The 14,882-nt window shown below is 41.2% G+C and overlaps 1 protein-coding gene across 1 annotated transcript in view; it reads right to left on the bottom strand.

Annotated features, from left to right (window-relative positions):
- gabbr1 (gamma-aminobutyric acid type B receptor subunit 1) overlaps positions 1-14,882 on the bottom strand; it is a 317,954-nt gene that overhangs the window by 99,928 nt on the left and 203,144 nt on the right. The window lies entirely within an intron of this gene.

The raw sequence follows: 14,882 nt of genomic DNA on the forward strand, positions 1-14,882 counted from the left end.
GATCTGCCTGGGAAAGATCTGGCTGAGAGGAATCCAGTTCAGACTGGGAAGGTAAAAAACCCAAGTTTTCATCTTCATCAGGAATTACAATGTCCTGAGCAGGACTACAAGGCCCATGGGTCATCACAACACCCTCATGAATCACTGTTGTATGAATTTCTAATCGTTGGGCTAACTTCATGAATTGTGAAATCATGCTGCTAAAACTCCACTTTTATGAATTTCCATATTGGGTTCCCCAGATGTTGTGAACTTCGTTCTTATCAAATGTTTTCAATTGTTTATATCATTCATGATTCCCCTTTATGCAATGTAACCCACCTTTATGGATTCTCCCTTATTTCCTTGAAATCTATCTATCTGCCTATATGTATTTGTACTCTTTGGGATCCCCGGAAAATATGTATTTTTCCCAGCAGGGTTTATATTCCAACTTTATTTTATTTTTCATTTTATTTCATATAATTGTCAAATCATGAAATCAAATAGGAAATATTTTGAACTCAACTTGAACCCCAGATCCTATGACCCAGGCTTCCCTTCCCAAAAACAAAAGGATAATCTGCCACCGCTTAACCCAATCTAATTCAGATTGCATGGACAATATAAGGCTTGAGTCGCCGAATTCGGAGTGTTGTCCTAAAGGTGATTCGCCCCCAAGGCAAACATTGTCATATCTCATCCTAAGGAAATTCCAGGACACCTCAGGAAGGCGCCCTGTGGAGCCTGTCAATTATGGCTCATCACCACCCATCACCACTCCCCCCCCTGACACCCCAAGGCATATCTAAAATCTGTATACGTGACAGGAACCCTTGATTGCTGTCATTAATCCCTTTAGAAATCGGCCGGTGTGATGAGTCATGGGCCATGTAGTCCCGTTCATGGCACTGTAGTCCCAGATGAAGAGGAGAACTTGGGTTTTTCACCGTCTCAGTCAGAATTGGAACCTTCCCAGCCAGATTTGGGAACCTTGCACCTGCAAGAGATTTGTCTTCCAGAAATCTGTCAAACAAGCCCTGAGTCTAAATCTCCTGTGTTTTCTCGCCACGAGTTTTGTAAACAACAGAGAGGAGTTCAAGCGGCCTCTCGTAGGAGTGCTAGGATAGCTGCTAAGAATTCAGCTGATTAAGCCTGCTTTCCATGGGAAACCTTAAGGAGTCATGCATCTGGACTCAGAGATTAGCTTTCGTTTCTGGTTCCCCAGAGAACTGCTCTTTGGTGGGAAAACTAGACCCTATTTAGGTGTTTTACCCACAAAGGGATTTTGCGGAGTCAATTCGTCAGCTACTGGAGTAAGTTGTGTGTGGACAGCGCACTCCGTTTCCAAGCCTCGTTCCTGTTTCAAGCCTTGTTCCTGATTCCAAGCCTTCGCTCCGTTTCCAAGCCTTCGTTCCCGTTTCCAGCCTTGTTTACCTCCACGGACCTTGCCTTGTTTTCCGGATTTTGCCAAGTAATTCCACGGATCTTGTTCTCGCTCCTCGTTCCTTGTTGCCTTGTATTAAGCCTTGTTTCAAGTTATTTCCTAGCCTTGCTCAAGTTCATGGACTAAAGGACCTTGTCATCTCCCCTCACTTTGCCTGGCAAAGTGAGTGTTTCGGTTATTGGATTACAACTTTGGACCTTAATATTTTATATTGGACATTGTTTCTTTGGACTAATTTTGACCTTTCCTGAAAGGTCTACTTCTGAACTATTTCATACACTTGCTTTTATTAACTTTATATATTTCCTTAATAAAGATATTAGATAGATTCTGGCCTCTGTGTATGGTTTTTGGTGCTCTGTAGCCTGGGTCGTGACAGCCGGGCAGGAATTAATCCGATCTTTCCTGCCCTGTCACTTCATTGTTCCAATAACTCCCGCCTTCTCCTTCCTGATTGGCTCGAGTGGGGACAAAAAGCAGCTCCCTATTGGGCCAACAGAGCAAGGCGGGAAACGAAAGCCCGCCTCGTTCAACCTTCTAGCCTACCAGCGATCAGATGGGCGGGGGAGTGGGGCGGGAAATTCAAAGGGCTGTCAGACTGAAACTTTGTATAAATATGGCTTTATTTTGGTTATGTGGTACCCTAGTAGACTGAATGATCACTACTAGAGTCCTTTTCAGCTGAATCGCTCAATAAAGACTCCTTGGCGGAATTTTCCTTCAACTTTGGCGGACCTTCTTCATTTCGGCTTCAGGTTGTATTGCGGCTTATATTCTCCTTTTGGCTTCACCAAGGTCCGTTCCCTCAGGACCGGGTTGGGTCTCTCCTTAAGGGCCCGATCCCCCGAAACGCGGTCGACAACATAACCATTACAACTGATCCTATCCTCTGGGGCAACAGAAAACAGACTTGCCCCCTCTGCTCTGTGAGAACCTTTTGGGTATTTAAAGAGTGCAATTATGCCATCTGTTAGTCTTGTCTTCACCAAGCTGAACATATCCCAGCTGCTTCGATTGTTTTTCATGTTTTGTTCTCCAGATCTCATTCCTTTGTTGCACTTCTCTAAACCTGCTCCAACTTATCTTTATCCTCCTTGAAATGAGGTGCCCTGAATGCAGTACTCTAGATTTTTTTTTTCATGTCAGGAGTGACTTGAGAAACTGCAAGTCGCTTCTGATGTGAGAGAATTGGCCGCCTGCAAGGATGTTGCCCAAAGGACGCCCAGATGTTTTGATGTTTTATCATCCTTGTAGGAGGCTTCTTTCATGTCCCCGCATAAGGAGCTGGAGCTGACACGAGGGAGCTCATCCACGCTCTCCCCGGATTTGAAACGGCAACCTTTAGGTCAGCAACCCAACCTTCAGATCAGCATTCCTGCTGGTACAAAGGTTTAACCCATTGTGCCACCAGGAGCTCCTAGTACTCTAGATGAGGTCTGGCTAGCGCAGAATATAGTGGGATTATAACTTCCCTCGATTTGGAACTGTATGCTTCCATTAAGGCAGACTAAAATGGCATTAGCCTTCTTTGCTACAGTGTGACATTGCTGGATCATCTTCAACAATAACCCCAAGATCTTTTTGTTTATAGTACTTCTGAACCTTGGATCCCATGTCCTGTTCAACATCTTTATCAAGGACTTAATGACAGAACAGAGGACATGTTTATCAAATTTGCAGGTAACACCAAATTGGGAAGAATAACTACCCAGAGGATACAATAAAGATCTAAAATGATCTTATCAGATTAAAGAGCTGGGCCAAAACTAACAAAATGAATTTCCACAGGGAGAAATGTACGATACTACACTTAGGCAATAAAAATGAAATGCACAGATAAAGGATGGGTGACACCTGGTTTGAAAAGCATCTAGGAGTCTTGAATATGAATATGAGTCAATAGCATGATGCAGCAGCTACAAAGCCAATGCAATTCTAGGCTGCATCAATAGGAGTATAGGGACTAGATTCAGGGAAGTCATAGTCCTACTCCATTCTGGTTTGGTCAGACCTCACCTGGAATAAGATTGTGTTCAGTTCTGGGTACTATAATTAAAGAAGGATACTGACAAACTAGAACATATCAAAAGAAGGGCAAACAAAATGAGCAAAGATCTGGAAGTCAAGTGCTGTGAGGAATTGCTGAGGAAAGTGGGTATGTTTAGCTTGAGGAAAAGATGAAGAGGGGCCATGATAGCCATGTTTAAATATTGGAAAGGATGTCACATTGAGGAGGGACAGAATTATTTTCTGCTAATCTGGAAACCAGGACACAGAGTGATGATGATGATGATGATGATGATGATGATGATGATGATGATGATGATATTTATACCTCGCTTTATCTCCCTAAAGGGGACTCAAAGCTGCTAGGGATTCAAAGTGGCTACTCAAAGAACAATGAGTTCAAACTGCAGGAAAAAAGATTACTTCTAAACATTAGGAAGAACTTTTTGACAGTAAAAGATGGTCAACCATGGAATATGCTGTCTCAGAGGAGTTTGCTTCTCTGGAAATGTTTAGGCAGAGGCTGGATTGCCATCTGTTGGAGAGCTTTGATTGTGTATTCTTGCAGGGCAGGGGGGTCAACTGGATAGCCCTTGGGGTCTCTTCCATGTCTATGGTCCTATTAAATCAATATACCATCCTGCCTTGACCTGACACACTTCAAACACTTGAAATGTGCTATATTATTACATCTTAAACAAATTACAACGATGAAGTGATTGGGAGAAAGATCTTGGAAGCATTCGAGACACCAGTCATGACCCACAAATAGGATACGTTTATTTAGATTTTAAAAAGATAAACAGATCACCAATGACATCAAAATATTGTAAGTATGTAGCATTGCCAGGGATATGATCTATGCGTGGCCTCCTAGACTCATATCTGGAAATATACGTGATGCACGAAATGTCTCAGAGACATGATGTTCCAGAGACAGCACCACCAATACTTAACTCCAAACATTTAAACAACATCCTGCTAACTATGCCAAAAGCATGTGCTAGCATCTGAATGATGATTTCCTTACCTAAGTATGGCCCATCATATGTGTGCACCCAGCATTTTGGAATGGATGACTTATCCCCTCTGTAGTTGAATGTCAGCAAAGCCTTGACCTCCACATTTTCTTTTCAAAGATGCCTGGTTTGAACTGGCCCAGCAGCTCACATCCCAAAATATCTTCCCATTACTTCCCAGTCCTGCCTGTTTTGAGCTCTGGGATAATTCTGGTCCCATCAACAACTTAGAAACCAAGAACTGCAAAGGTTTTCTATATGTCTAAAGCTGTTAGAAAGCCAGCAGATATGACTCTTGTACTATGCATATCAGAGGTCTGTGGTTACAAGTTAACATACGTTGATCAGTCTTTATAACTACTCAAGACCTCTAACCAAAAAGGTAAAGCTAACATTTCTATCTCTAAAAATCCCAACTGTGTATTCACTTGATGTGTACTGTATACATGCAAACAATAAGAGTTGTTTTGGAGAATGTGCTGTAAGAATATATTTCTCTGTCCTCATTTATTACACGAGGAGGGTTCAGTGGCTGTTAGATGTTATTATAATTTTCTTAAAGCAGTGAACAGGAAGAAATGCCCTGTTCTTTTAAAAGCAGTGAGCAGGAGGAAAAGAACAGAAGGCTTATTTCCAAGAGAGATTGATGGAATAAATGAGACAGAAAGAATCTGTCTTATGCACAGAAGTAACTGGAATGGTATGAAGACTAAGGCTAGAATCCATAAAATATGATGTAGATACAGAAGAAAAGACTAGGACTTCAAAGGACAGCTCTGAAGGAACTAGTTAAGATTTTCAAGTCTAAAGATCTATCTTTGAAGAGGCTAGGCAGTCATATTTTTTATTTCTATGCATCGCTGTGAAAGCTGGGCATTGAAGAAAGCTGACAGGAAGAAAATCAACTCATTGGAGATATGATGCCGAAGGAGAATTTTGTAGATACAGTGGGCTGCCAAAGAGACTGATAAATGGGTCTGAGAGCAAATCTGAATACTCACTAGAATCCAAGGAGATTAAGTTGAGCATGTCACACTTTGGACACAGCGTGAGACATGATTCACTGGAGAAGACAGTAATGCTCTGCAAAGTGGAAGTTAGTAGGAAAAGAAGACCAAGACTGATGATCTTTGGCACAGCTTTAACTGCCATGGCTCAATGCTATGGAATCCTGGGACTTGTTGTTCAGAGAGGCACCAGCACTCTTTGGCAGAGAAGGCCAAGATCTTGTCATACCACAGCTCCCATGTTTCCATAGCATTGAGTCATGCCAGTCAAAAGTGGTGTCAAACTGCATTCATTCTACAGTGTAGAATTGCACCCTTAAAAGAAGCCACAGCCCTCAGTTTGCTAGAGAGCTGTTAATAACAAGATGTCTTGGAAGTTTCTCATTCATAGCGTTGATATGGGTAAAAGAAGATACAGCAATTGTTTTCTTTAAAGAAGCAGTTATTATTGGCTGCAGATGAACGGCCTGCAACTCGGTGGAATAACATGTTTTCCAAACCAACAGTATTAGGTTCTGTCTCCAGCAGTTCTAAGGAGGGCTTGTAAGAAGTCCCTGTCTGAAACCATAGAACCACTATGAGTCAGTGTTGACAATAGAGGCTTAAATGGATCACTAGCAATCTGATTTAATATATGTAAGCAGGGACTATTCAAAACATTTTGAGCCCATTCAATGTGCAGAAGCCAGCCTGGCTGTTAATCAGATAATGCTTCAGTTGCCCTTGGAGTCATGGCTACGTTGGAGACAGCAGGATAAGGTCCTCTGCTGCATTTGAGGGCAGATAGATGAGGTGGTGCAGGTCAGGAAGTGTGGTATGCACTACTTTTCTCCAGTAAGAGAAGGGAATGGCTGGGGGATTGTCACTGCTTCTCCAGGGCTCTATAACCAATATTAGGGCTGGCTACAGATATAAGGGAACTTATATCACCTATATGCTTTTCTTAAGCTAGTGAGGTAAGATGGGTTCACACTGAAGCTTTTGCAGAAAATGTATATTTACTCTTTCACAAAAAACGTGTGCTCAGATTTCTCCCCCACAAATGTTGAAATGCACATTTGGTCGGTCATTGCTTAGATATTTTCATATTTATCTTTTCAAGTGTAAAAGCTCCAAGCTTACTTTAAAATGCACAGATGAAAAGCCTGGAGAGCACATATGTAACAGTATGAGGTTTAGTTTTGATCTTCAAATCCAGAGCTCTTCAAGACTTCCAGGCAGAAATGAAAGGTTGCAGAACAAACAGATCAGAAACTCCAAAGAAAATATTGGTGAGAAAATATTAAGGGATATAGTGAACTGAATATATAAATTATCTTAAGGTTAGTGATATGTGAGGATGTCTCAGTTGGGCAACCGCCAAGGCTAATGTTCTGGACATTAGGAAGAATGACAACACGGTGGAATAAAATAGACTTTGAATGAAGAAAGAAAGTATGGGTTCAATAACTGACTTCTTCTTGCAAAAAAGATCAAGTGCGGTTGAAGTGCAGTCATTCACTGTCACAGTCACCATAGCCATTCTCCCAATCAAACAGATCTAGCAAAACAATGCTAGCATTTTTTCATATCTACATGAACACATAAGGTCCCAAATTGGCCCTATAAAGGAAGTCATTTCCAAACACGGTGTAATGCAATATACGTTTGCAGGGAAAACCCATATATCCCCAAGGGTTTCTTGTTCAGAGAGGGTTTGCCTTTGCCTTCCTCTGAGCCTGAAAGAATATGGTTGAGTGGGATTCAAATCCTAATCTCCAGAAACATGGTCCAACAGTCAAACCACTACACCATGATGGCACTTCCCTAGCTATTGAGAAAAATATTGTTAAATTCGGTGTGAATTGGGAAATTTGGTAGGAAATGATGTAGGTAAAGGTAAAGGTAAAGGTTTCCCCTGACGTTAAGTCCAATTGTGTCCGACTCTGGGGGTTGGTGCTCATCTCCATTTCTAAGCCGAAGAGCTGGCGTTGTCCATAGACACCTCCAAGGTCATGTGGCCGGCATGACTGCATGGAACGCCGTTACCTTCCCACTGGAGCGGTACCTATTGATCTACTCACATTTGCATGTTTTCAAACTGCTAGGTTGGCAGAAGCTGAAGCTTACAGCGGGCGCTCACTCCGCTCCCCGGATTTGAACCTGGGACCTTTCGGTCTGCAAGTTCAGCAGCTCAGCACTTTAACACACTTCGCCATCGGAAGCTCCAGGAAATGATGTAATAATCCCTTAATTTTTTTTAAAAAAGCCCAGTGCTTCACCCTTGTGAGAACTGCCTCTTCTAAACCACTGAGGATCAGCTGGGAACTGATAGATAGATTCCCAGTCTTGTGAGTCCGGAGACCCATAACCAGACAGAGTAGACCTGGGAGATAAGTAGATCAACCTGTTAGAAATCCACCTTTTCAAGACCACCTAAGGATGACACACAGGGAGAACAACAATTTGTAATCGCCCAAGCTACTTCCTGGCAACAGAACAGTAATACAAAACCTGGGCACATCACAGATCCAAATCAGAGTTGCAGACCTTAGAAAAGAAGTCATGGTCCCAGCTGGGGGATTCTGGGTGTTCTGGTCCAAAAAGGTAAGTTTTCCATGCCGTGGCTTGGAACTGACAAGATGTTGATTGAGCAAGGAGTTGATCTCACTCTTGACAGGGTTTTTAAAAAATGACCCAGAGGAAAAGAACCGAAGAAAAGGCATCCATGCAACAAGATTCAGACTTGACAGAGGGACATGCAATGCATGCAAATGAGATCCAATGGAGTTTCTGACCACATCAGTGATGCGGCACCAAAAGGCTCCAGTGATCAAGAATTCTGGGCAGGTGTGCCCCACTTTGAGAAAAATGGACACTGCCCTTGAAAGCAACAGTTGAGATCCATCAAAGGCACACGGGGAGAATGTGCGTGACTCTTCCTGTCAATGTTTGCAACCCCAAAGAGACTGGACTGGCACAGAAACCTAACTTGAATGTAAATGTTTGCAACCCTAAAGAGAATGGGTTGGTACAGAAACCTAACTTGAATGGGAACAGGAGGAAGAAAGAAAGATTTTTATCTATGTGGCTGTTTTCAACTTGAGCTGGAGCAGAAAATCCCCTTTCCCATTTGGTTCAGTAGAAGGAGAGCCAGTACATTATGAAAAGCTTAGCACTGGTTCAAAGAGAGGTGCCAGGGCTTGAGTGTGCATGGATGAGAGCCAGGGAGGTTTCATGGCTAAAATGGTGGATTGGAAAAGAAGAACTTGAATTCAGACCCATAGTCGCCACGAACTTGACCGTATGACCCCAGTCTAACTGCTCTCTTTCAAACTAACCTAAATTATGGGGACAAAATGGGAGTAGGGAGCACCCTGTACTCCTTGGAAGAAATATACAAATATGAAGTGGGTATTGAATTTTCTGTCACTTTAGTTCAGACACCATTGACGTTTAAGGACTGATTTCATTTCCTGAGCTATGAGGGAAAGACAGCCCTGTGTATGTGCTCAGAAGAGAGATGGGCTCTTGGATTCAGAAACACAATTGATGGCTTCTCTCCTTCAAAATGCCCTTTATAAAGCGAGAAACAGCTTGTACCAAAGACCACAGAATGGCTATTCTAGAATTGCTTTCTAAGGAGACAGCAATATGGTGGAGGAACAGCTATTCTCTGGATTTACGGCATCAGTTTCCTAATAAGTTTGGATAAAGAAGGGGAAGGAATTAATACAGCAAGATCACAATAATCTTCTCTTATTCATGAATTCTCATGAGCATCCGCATGGCCTGGAGAGGATAGTGCTCAGGATAGGAACGCAGCAGCATCCAGGGACAAGTGGTGCAGAGAGTTCTTTCTGTTCATAGGTCTTAGTTCAGTCCTCTGCTGAAATAAAAATTATCAGGATTACGTGGGTGGAGACCTCTCATTGCCTTTGGCTTCCTATGGTTAACTACATGGCCGGCTGGGAAATTATGTGCAACATGCAACCTGGCTAATGAAAATTTAATTGATTAATCAGATGGCTTGTTGTTGATTCTGCTACCAAATGCTTTTGTAAAAAGTAACACATGGTTAAGAGCAATATATGTTTGGGGAGGGGAGCATAACCTCCCTTGCATCTGGATGATGTGCTTATCTGCTGTTGCCGGCACCAAATTAGCAGCAGTATTCTTCTGTGTCTGAGATTAAAGGAGAGAGGCCTCTTTTACAATGAAGCTTGCCATCTGCAGATCCTACCACAGGAGGCCCATGGATGAAAAAAAAAATTGTAAAATGCCATGCCCAGTTAATTGGGGGCACTATTTTATTTGATTAAAATAGTTTAAAATCAATTAATCTGACCATTTTTTTCCAGGTTTGGAAAATGTAAGGCTCTCCAGATATTTCTGGACCACAACTCCTCTTGCTCCTAGCCATTATAACCAACAATGTGGGACAACAGCAGTTGGAGTTTAACAATAACTGAAGGCTCACAAGTTGCCAACTTCTGAACTATCTGACTAAACACTGTAGCCATATTGTATGTGGCAGTAATCCCTTTCACTTTGGATTTGGTTTGCCACAACTGAAGGAAGCCGAGAATGGGGGACAGAGAATGAGAGAAGGAAAGAGAAATTTGAAAAAGTAGCTGGAAAAGTGTGATAACAGAGAGAAAATATATATCCATCAGGCCTCCAGGATAGTGTGCTTTGGAAAGACATTCCTCTAACTGGGACTGTTACTGCCACATTGGGACAACTGAGAGGTATAAATGAACTGCTCTTAAGTTAAAACAATGAGACTTGCCCAAAGTCACCCAGTGAATTTCTATGGCTGAACAAGGATTTGAACCCTGATCTCCCAGCATCCAAGTTGAACCCTGAAACACCACACTAGCTCTAACAGGGATTATGGGAACAGAAATTTGTCCTTGACAGTTCAAAGACATGGTTCTTCAGTTTAACAGCTGAGTTACCTGTGTGCCATTACACGAATGTTTGTGAATATCACTTGTTCAAAGGGTTGACTTCTAACAAGGTCATGCTTTTCTTGACTAATGGTTTTCCAAAGGTGGTCTCCACATGTTCATGGAGATTAACATTTGCCAAACGGATATGATATCATTTTTCCTTTTCAATGAGGTTATGATTGCCATTTATTTCCAAAGGGATATGTGCCCAGAGACTGGGTGCAATTATTTCCAATAAAAGCAGTGTTATGGCACCTAGTCAGTCTGTTTTTCTAACAAGATGTGGAATTTTTATTTATTAATTGTGTTTGTAAATTAAATTATTTATACAGTTTGCAGAATTAAGAGGTACCTGTATACTTTTTTTGAGAATACTACTTTGGGCTGCAAAAATGGTTTTATATCTTTGAGTCATTTTCCCCACTCTCAACATATACACACCTCCTTAAAGGTAGAAAAATAGCATATCATGCTGAAGAAATTAGGTTTATTTTCCCTGCACACAAATCTAAATTTAAAATTGGCATTTTCTTTTTTTAAAAGGGAAAATGCTTCAACATCTCAGCATATTCAAGATGTTCACAGTCCTAAAGAAATCTCCAAAGACATATTTCAAGGTGAAAGAGTAGGACAAATTTTCATTAAGTGGTTTAGATAAAGACAATGCCTACATGGGTTTAAACTGGGTATCCATGCCAGGATATCTACTTATATATCTACTGTTTTGTTAAAGGACACAGTTAAGATATTTATTACTGTTTATCTTTCTGCATCTCAGTTTCCTCGTTACCACACTGTTTATAGTCCCACACCCATCCCTACCTATCTATATATATAAAAGAGTGATGGCATCACGGCAATTCACAAAACAACAAAAGTACAGGCCCCCCAACCTCAAAATTTGACAACACAACCCATCATCCACGCCTCAAGGTTGATACAACAAAAAGAAAAGAAAAAGTCCTAATTAGAGGGAGAGCAATAATTGTTTTTTATCCAATTGCTGCCAGTTTAGAGGGCTAATCTCTGCCCACTTCGTTGCCTAGCAACCAAGGGACAGCCAGGTTTCAGTTAGGGGACAGGCAGATTTAGGCCTCACTTAGACTTCTTCCACAGATTATCTAATTTGCACTGGATTATATGGCAGTGTAGACTCAAGGCCCTTCAACACAGCTATATAACCCATTTGTAATCTTATATTATCTGCTTTGAACTGGATTATTTTGACTCCACACTACCATATAATCCACTTCAGTGTGCATTTTATACAGCTGTGAAGAAGGAGCCTCATATAATCCAGTTCTGAGCAGATAATATAAGATTAGAAATATACAGTAGAGTCTCACTTATCCAACGTAAACAGGCCGGCAGGATAAGTGAATATGTTGGATAATAAGAAGGGATTCAGGAAAAGCCAATTAAACATCAAATTAGGTAATCGTTATACAAATTAAGCACCAAAACATCATATTATACAACAAATTTGACAGAAAAAGTAGTTCCATGCGCAGTAATGCTATGTAGTATTTACAGTAGAGTCTCACTTATCCAACACTAGCTTATCCAACGTTCTGGATTATCCAACGCATTTTTGTAGTCAATGCTTTCAATATATCGTGATATTTTGGTGCTAAATTCATAAATACAGTAATTACTGCATAGCATTACTGTGTACTGAACTACTTTTTCTGACAAATTTGTTGTCTAACATGATGTTTTGGTGCTTAATTTGTAAAATCATAACTTAATTTGATGTTTAATAGGGTTATCCTTAATTCCTCATTATCCAACATATTCGCTTATCCAACGTTCTGCCGGCCCGTTTATGTTGGATAAGTGAGACTCTACTGTACTGTATTTACAAATTTACCACTAAAATATCACAATGAATTTAAAACACAGACTACAAAAACATTGATTATGAAAAGGCAGACTGCGTTGGATAATCCAGAACATTGTATAAGCGAATGTTGGATAAGTGAGATTCTTCTTTAATATGAAATAATTACTGGGATAGAATAATGCAGAACAATATAATATCTAAAACCAGGACAGTAAATAAACAGGGGAATTCCACACAGGAAACAATCAGGGCCAGCTAACACCTCCCAACAAAGTATTCCCATCATCAAAGTCTGGAAAATCCTCTATTTTCTCAGGGCCACAGACAGTAAAGCACATAAAATATCGCAAACAATACCACTCTGAAAACAAGGGAATTCCAGACAGGAAACAATCAGGGCCAGCTAACACCTCCCAACAAAAAATTCACTTAGGGAGGAAACAGCCAGGCTTTAAAGCTGCAAGGCCATTACATCCTAATCATTTTTCCTAATTGCAGCATTCATACTTGCCTCCAACAAACAAAACAAACCAATCAGAAATATTGTATATTCACAACCTTTAGGAAATAATATCCCCTGATGGCGCAGCGTGTTAAAGCGCTGAGCTGCTGAACTTCTGGACTGAAAGGCCACAGGTTTGAATTGGGGGAGCGGAGAGAGCCCCCACTGTTAGCCCCAGCTTCTGCCAACCCAGAAGTTCGGAAACATGCAAATGTGAGTGCATCAATAGGTACTGCTCCGGCGGGAAGGTAACGCCGCTCCATGCAGTCATCCCACATGACTTTGGAGGAGTCTACGGACAACGCCGGCTCTTCGGCTTAGAAATGGAGATGAGCACCAACTTCCAGAGTCAGACACGACTGGACTTAATGTCAGGGGAAAACCTTTACCCTTGACCTTAACTACCACCAATTCCTCAATACTTTATTTCCCAAACCACCATGTTTCGCCACAGCAACGCGTGGCCGGGCACAGCTAGTGTGAATATAAATTTGTCGATTGAAAACAACACTATATTTGATTAAATGGACAATGTCTGCAAAAGGTTATACTATGATAAATTCATTTGTGTTTGAGATACTTAAAGCCTCTCTGCAGTTTTCCGTGATTTACTGCATTTATTTGCATAAAGAAGTACTCTTCTTTCCCTGTGGAAGCATTAAAAGCCTATCACCTTCCTTTGCAGCATTAAACATCACAGTCCAGGAAATGTTCCAGAAGAGTGGGCAACTATGGAAGGATAGGGGTATATACTAGGCACCGAGTAGACCTTGGAAGGCTCCACCCCTTATTGCACCCACATTTGCAAAAAATACCCAAATAGTTTATTTCCCCGAATTCCTTGGGAAGACATGAGAGTACTTCTACTACTGTATGCTTTGGGACCTTCCTTGGGATTTTAAATCACAGAACACACTATTTGTAACTGCAAGACATGAGAGAAGGTTCCTTTCTGTTCAAATTCAATTTCAAAACGGTTTCTTCAAGGTCTACATTGGATCAGGGAGGTCTAAAATATAGTGGAAATGTCCACACAATCACCAGAAGGCATTTGGAGGCAAATGCTTTTGGGAGGTGGAATCACATTTCCCCCCATGTGTTGTAGCTCAGCAGGAGGCAGAGGATTTTTCTGATGTTTCAGAAGATGAGGGGATTGATGGGTTTCAAAATGAGGAATCTAGGAGTGATGAGAGAGAATTGCAGGCAGATGAAGTCAATGTTTTGGATTCCTTTGCTCATTCTCAGGCAACAGAAAGTGAAAATTCCAGTTCCCTTGTGAAATGGTCTAGCTGATGGGGAGTTTTCTCAGGAAACTAGATTAGGTCTGAGAAGGCAAGGAGTAAAAAATAAGACAAATGAGATATTCTCAGAGAATTCGAGATAAGACCTTGAGGCCTTGGGGTGTTCAGCATGATTGCATGGGCACCTGGACGGGCTTAAATTAGGTGGTTTGGGCTTCAAGCTTCTCAGAGACGAGAACATTACCATGAGGATGACTTTCCTGTCTCTGCTCTCAAGTTCATGGTTCAAGTTTCCTGTTCTAGTTCATGCCTTTGTTCCTTGGAGGGTTTGCCTAGGAAAAAGTTCCCATTTTCTTGTTTATGCATTTATGTTTGAAGTACTGCTGTGGATTTTGATTCTCTTGACTTTATGTATTTTGCCATTTTTGGCTTACTGCTATTTTGTATTTTCTATTATACTGATCCTTTTGGAAATGCTCCCCCCCCTTTTTTTACTTGCTTTTTTAAATAAACATTTCACTCAGCACTGCTAGAGTGCAACACCATGGCAGGTCTAGGGGAACTCTAAACACCATGTAAATGGCTTATACACACATGCCAGAAGGCATTTTGGAACAGAAAAACACCAACTTTTTTTTGGGGGGGGGGGGAAGAATGCAATGTTTTTTATTCTTGGACCCCCTAGGAGCCACACAAATTGCCCTGGTGGCCACATTTTTCTCACCCTGCTCTCCTGCTTGATTCTGCAAGTTGAATTTATTATCTTACATTTCTTTCTAGACTTCTAACCATACGATGCCAGCCAAATCAAAGCTCCCCTCAAAATATGAAAAAAATAAAGAAAAAGAAATTAATATCCTGAAAGTTGGCAATACGTATCTTTTTAAAATGGAATGTGTTTCT

The sequence above is a fragment of the Anolis carolinensis genome, chromosome 2 (assembly GCF_035594765.1).
Source record: "Anolis carolinensis isolate JA03-04 chromosome 2, rAnoCar3.1.pri, whole genome shotgun sequence".
NCBI classification, from domain to species: Eukaryota; Metazoa; Chordata; class Lepidosauria; order Squamata; family Dactyloidae; genus Anolis; species Anolis carolinensis.